Genomic DNA, 6,233 nt, shown 5'->3' on the forward strand with positions numbered 1-6,233 from the left:
TTTTTTTTTTTTTTTTTTTTTTTTTTTTTTTTTTTTTTTGTTCCAATCTATTTGGTACTTAGGATGCTTCTTGTACCTTAATAGGAATCAAAGTTTTAGGTTAGAAATTATTCATTTAGGATTTCATTAAAACTACTTCCTTGTCCTTTGTCTTCTATTACAATCAATTGTAGTATTTGCTTTTGATATGTTGCAGTGTTCATGGTTATTTCGTTCCAGGAAAATTTTAAACTCCAAACATTTTTTTGACTAATAAGTCCATTTATTCTATTTATATTCCTTTCCTGTTTGGTATGTGAACCTTGCATCTGTAGTGGTCAACGTGCCGGCAATTTCAATGGCGTGCTCTCAGAGACTTAGCACCTGCTTAAATCATTACCGGCCTCCATCAACTGCTGCTGTTTTCAGGTGTGCTTTATATACATGGAGCACTAGCTTCAGCTACTCTCTATATTTGTCCCCTGTTTATGTTCTCTACACAGTCCTCTCTATAGTCTTTCTCTACTCTAATCATGTTCTCTCTGCTCCTTATATGTGTTCCAGTCTGAAGGTCCTCTTGTGTACCTCTATCCCTTCCCCAAATTTCTCACTCCTGTCCTTTCCACAAAACAACCTCCTTTGTCTCAGATCTCTTCCATGTTTTACTTTTTGAGGACCTGCTGTGACAGGACACCTTGGATTGTTGGTGACATATTTCCCTGGCATATCCTCATTATACACCTATTGTGGTATCTGGGTTTGTGGTGACAATTGGTCTAGATACTGGTCTCTGGCTTTTTCTTGTTTGGGTGGTAATTTTATTTCTGAGTTAGTGTTTGCTGCCTTTATTTTCACTGTATGTTGGTTGCGCTTTGCCCCTTTTATTGACCTGTTTGGTGGTTATGTTCAAGAGGGAATGCTTGCTAATTTTGAAAGCTGGGAAGAGTGGCAGGCAGGAAGATATGATCTTCAAAATCCACCAGGAGACAGTCAGGAGAGAGGTTAAGTTGTCTCTGGTGTTTGTACAGTGTTAGGGACATCTGCGTAAATTACATGTGGGATAGCAAATAGTGTGGTAAATATTATGGAAAGCCTACATTGTCTCTTGGAAGGCATGGCATGTGGTTGAGAAAGGAGTGAACATTCCTATCTACTGGAAGAAGAAGGGGTATTCTGTACCAGCGTATGTTGGAAAGATATGACTTGCTTTCTGATTTTAAAATATTTGACTTTCAAGATATTGCCTTGAGTGTCAGAAGGCACTTTAGACATTTGAACCATGTTGAAGCTCCTGCAGACTATTAGGATCACTGTAGACTGGATGCTTTTTCATTACAGGATGAACATGAGCCTATAGCATCCAGGGTGAGAAGGGAGTTGATTGGGTGTCCTGGGTATCCCCACACTGTGGGGCTTCAAGTTTCTGCTGGGTTAAGCACATCCTCTCCTACTGATGCCAGACATTTGAGTCCAGTTAAAGGAACTGATACCAAGGGTAGGCAGCAGCTTTAGGGACAGTACTTGTTCTTGTTGTTGGAGCACCCTCATGAAGATTAACCTGAGCTTCTGCTACTTAATGTGCCAGGGTCCTTAGTCCAGCCTGTGTCTGTTATTTGGTCGATGGCTCTGTCTGTCAATGTCCCCAAGGTTAAAGGTTCATTGAGTCTGATATACTACATGTGGAGTTCCTACCATCTTCAAGGCCTTCAGTCCTTCCTCAGCGCTTAATTAAGTGTCTCCAAGGTCATTCCCATGTTTCACTGTGGTTCTCTGCATCTATTTAAGTCAGCTGCTGTTTGAAGCCTCTCATTGAACACTTAATGAAAGTCTCCTGTCTGGGTACATAACATTGTATCCATAATAATGTCAAGGATTGGAGATTGCCCATAAGGTTTTTCTCTAGCTGGGTGAATTTTCATTGGCCATTCCCTCATTCTGTGCTCTAAGTGTGCTCTTGATTTTCTTTTAGATGGGAAAGATTTTGTTCTGTGTGTCTACTGTGCTGTAGTTGAAACTGATCCCTCAGGTTTCTTCTCATGCTCCCATACAGTCAATATTTGGACTCTGTCCCTACATTACATAAGATGCTTTAGCCCCATTTCCATTTAATGCTAAGCTATTTTGCAAGCCCAGTAGTTTAATATTTTTTTAATTTTATTCCTTTGTTTTTCTTTTTCAAGACAAAATCTCTCTGTGAATTCATTCCTGTCTGATAGTCTATATGGGAACCATATAAGCCACCTGACATGGTTTTGCACAATAAGGATATGCTTTTATGCAACTTTTAATCCTCATGTTTCACTTTGAAATTTGGCCAAATAGATAGGTTATAATCTATTTCTCAAGTTGATATATGTTCATTACATCAATACTACCTTGGCCTTCAGAGTCCTTGGATTCCAGGTGTATTATGTCCTTCCTCACACTTGTGATTCTTTTGAAATGTTTGAATGAATAGTATTTTGGCTATATGTATGAATATGAATATCATATGTCTCTTCTTTACTGTTGTCATAAGATGGCCTCAGAACTCTTGATCTTGAAGTAATGAGTAGTTGTTGTTCCCCAAGTGTATGTGAGAAATTGACGAACACAATGTGGAAGACCAGGTAGAGCTTTCCACCGCTGAGCTCTCTCTCCTGCCCTATATTGCGTATTTATGATCAACATTTATATTACTATATTTTCATCTGTTCAATTGTAACTGTTTAAGCATTCATTCTCTTTTAGTAAAATTTTATTAATGTTATAGTTTAAACTGTTGTACTTCATACTTCTATAAGATGAATATGGATCTGAATTGAATGTATAATTCGTTGTGGAAATTTTTAGTAAAGAACTGAGTTCTCTATCATGTTTGTTTCCTTGGCTGATTTTGGTAGGGATTCTGGGTCTTAATATATAACTTTTGGTCTCCTAGAATACATTACATAGTCCATGCCGGCATCCAGCTCTATGACATACTCCTGCCTGTACCTCTATGATTAAAGACATGGACAAATACACCCAGTTTTCCAATCACTTTTGTAGTTAGTAGTTGCTCATACAATTTTACAGATGTGTGATCAGTATTGTGGATGATTCCTATGCATTTCTCTCTCATTTGGCATTTCTCTGGCAAGGCTGTATTTTATTCAAACTGTTCAAAAGCAACACAGGTGAATCTTATAAATAAAGCTCCTTCTAAAATGACACAGTGATTGTGAATTCTGAGTCAGAATATAAGTGGAGCAAGTGCCAAAATTATATGAATTTGTTTTCAAAAAATAATGTATTTCCTTTACATTGATGATAGTATCATGTTTTTTGTTGTACACATGTATTGGATATTTAGGATGCAGTGACATTTGATGATGTGCATGTGAACTTCACTGAGGAAGAGTGGAATTTGCTGGATCCTTCCCAGAAGAATCTCTACAAAGATGTGATGTTGGAAACCTATCTGAACCTCAAAGCTATAGGTAAGACTTATTTTTCTAAAGGAAACACATGGTTATTGTTTATTGATAGTCTTCTATTATTTTAATTGTGAATAATGCATATTGAGCTGAATAATTCATTTTCACTAAATTTTCACTGTAACTTTCTTGGTGCAGTGAAAATTCACAGCACCTTGAATTTTGCCTAATTTCCAATAGTCTATCATTCATTTTCTGGTACTGTGTTTTAGGATATAATTGGCAAGACCATCATCTTGAAGAACATTTTCAAAGTAGTAGAAGACATGAATGGTAATTTTCATGTGGAAGCTGATACAAAATTGCTTTTGAGGAATTTTTCATATCTTTTGGAATCTCCAAAGAAAAGCAAGAGTGTGAAATAACAGTCCTTTAAGTGTAGCTATGATTATAATATTCTTACAAAACCATGTACCTCAAGATCCGATATATGATTTGTGTATCCATTTTATAAGGAGTTCCGTGAGAGATATGCCATGGACCTGCCGATCTGTATAGTCTCATAATACTTAGATATTGAACATTGAATAGTGATACATTTATATTCTAATCATTCTAGTAAGCAGATAGTCCATAGTAAGATCGATGATATTCATATTCTTGTAATAATATGGTTAAGTTTTTTAGAGGATATTTAATGAGAATCAAGAGTCTTTTTGTGGAGAAACATTGATCTATATTGAACATGGTATAAGGAACAAACATTCAAACAGTGTAAATGCAATGTGTAAACCATTCATTTGTCATTCATTTTCTTTTTTTAAATTATGTATATCATGTTTCTCAATGGTTAAAAACCATGTGAGCATAGGGATAGTGAAAGAAGCAACATAATATTTTTTGTTCTAAAACAGTGAGAATATATGTAGTATTCTAAAGATATTTGCAATTAATTGGTTTTCTAGTTTTAGGGGAAACATCCCTAAACTCATAATGTAGAAAACTTTATGGGAACTAGGAATTTGGAAATATTTCTGTGTGTCCTGGTTCACAGTCAAATGTGTTGTAATTCACACTAGAGTTAAAAGTATGAATGTAGTAACTTTTATAAAGATCATAGTTTTTCAAACGTTCTTCAGAAACCAGAAATACATCATATAAAAATCCCATATAAAAGAGGTTGTTATAAATATGAGCCAGGTAATAGCCATCACACGTGTCTTGAACAATTCATGATGAGGGAGAACACCATGAACATACAAAGTGCTAAACCCTTAAGATGCTTCTTTACCATTAGAGCAAATTGTAAACATAATTCATATTGATTACTTGATTGATAAGAGTAATGAATGTGGTAAAGATTTCACATTTGCTAATTATCATTGCAGGCATGTAAGAAGTCTTTGTGGAGCGAAGCCCTATGAGGGTAATCAATGTGGTAAAGCCTTTGAACAGCACAGTACTTTCCAATATCATAAAAGATCACATACAGGAGAGAAACCTTATAAATGCAATAAATGTGGTAAAGCCTTTGTAAAACACAGTCATCTCCAAAGTCATAAAAAGACACATGCTGGAGAGAAACCTTATGAATGTAATCAATGTGGTAAAGCCTTTTCATATCACAGTAATCGCCAAATACATAAAAGATCACATACTGGAGAGAAACCTTATGAATATAATCGATGTGGTAAAGCCTTTGCAAGACCCTGTCATCTCCAAATTCATTAAAGAACACATACTGGGAGAGAAACCTTATGAATGCAACCAATGTGGTAAAGCCTTTGCAACATCCAGTAATCTCCAAAGACATAAACTGACACATACTGGTGAGAAACCTTACGAATGTAACCAATGTGGTAAAGCCTTTGCAAGAACCAGTGATCTCCAATATCATAAAAGAACACATACTAGAGAGAAACCTTATGAATGTAATCTATGTGGTAAAGCCTTTGCCCTACCCAGTCAACTTCAATATCATAAAAGAACACATACTGGAGAGAAACCTTATGAATGTAATCAATGTTTTAAAGCCTTTTCACATCACAGTAATCTCCAAAGACATAAACTGACACATACTGGAGAAAAACCTTATGAATGTAACCAATGTGGTAAAGCCTTTGCAAGACCCAGTGATATCCAAAATCATAAAAGAACACATACTGGAGAGAAACCTTATGAATGTAATCAGTGTTTTAAAACCTTTTCATGTCACAGTAATCTTCAAAGACATAAACTGACACATACTGGAGAGAAAACCTATGAATGTAACCAATGTGGTAAAGCTTTTGCAAGACCCAGTGATCTCCAAAATCATAAAAGAACACATACTGGAGAGAAACCTTATGAATATAATCAATGTTTTAAAACCTTTTCATGTCACAGTAATCTTCAAAGACATAAACTGACACATACTGGGGAGAAAACCTATGAATGTAACCAATGTGGTAAAGCTTTTGCAAGACCCAGTGATCTCCAAAATCATAAAAGAACACATACTGGAGAGAAACCTTATGAATGTAACCAATGTGGTAAAGTCTTTGCAAGACCCAGTGATCTCCAAAATCATAAAAAAAGCACTTAATGCGGAGAATGTAACCAATGTTTTCAAGCCTTTTCACGTCACAGTAATCTCCAATGACATAATAAAACACATACTTGAGAGAAACCTTATGAATATAATCAATGTGGTAAAACCATTGTAACACCCATTCATCTCCACTATTATCAAAGAACACATACCAGACAGAAACCTTATTAATGTAATCAATGAGGTAAAGTATATTCAGAAGGGAGATATCTGCAAATTCTCTGTGCTTGAAAGAAACCTACTGAGTATAATCATGAATTAAATGG

The 6,233-nt window shown here is 35.6% G+C and overlaps 1 pseudogene; it reads left to right on the top strand.

Annotated features, from left to right (window-relative positions):
* The first annotated feature begins 1,599 nt into the window (after positions 1-1,599).
* On the top strand, positions 1,600-5,889 carry LOC127669339 (zinc finger protein 431-like; annotated as a pseudogene).
* The last annotated feature ends 344 nt before the right edge of the window (positions 5,890-6,233 follow it).

The sequence above is a fragment of the Apodemus sylvaticus genome, chromosome 19 (genome assembly GCF_947179515.1).
Source record: "Apodemus sylvaticus chromosome 19, mApoSyl1.1, whole genome shotgun sequence".
In the NCBI taxonomy this organism is placed as follows: domain Eukaryota; kingdom Metazoa; phylum Chordata; class Mammalia; order Rodentia; family Muridae; genus Apodemus; species Apodemus sylvaticus.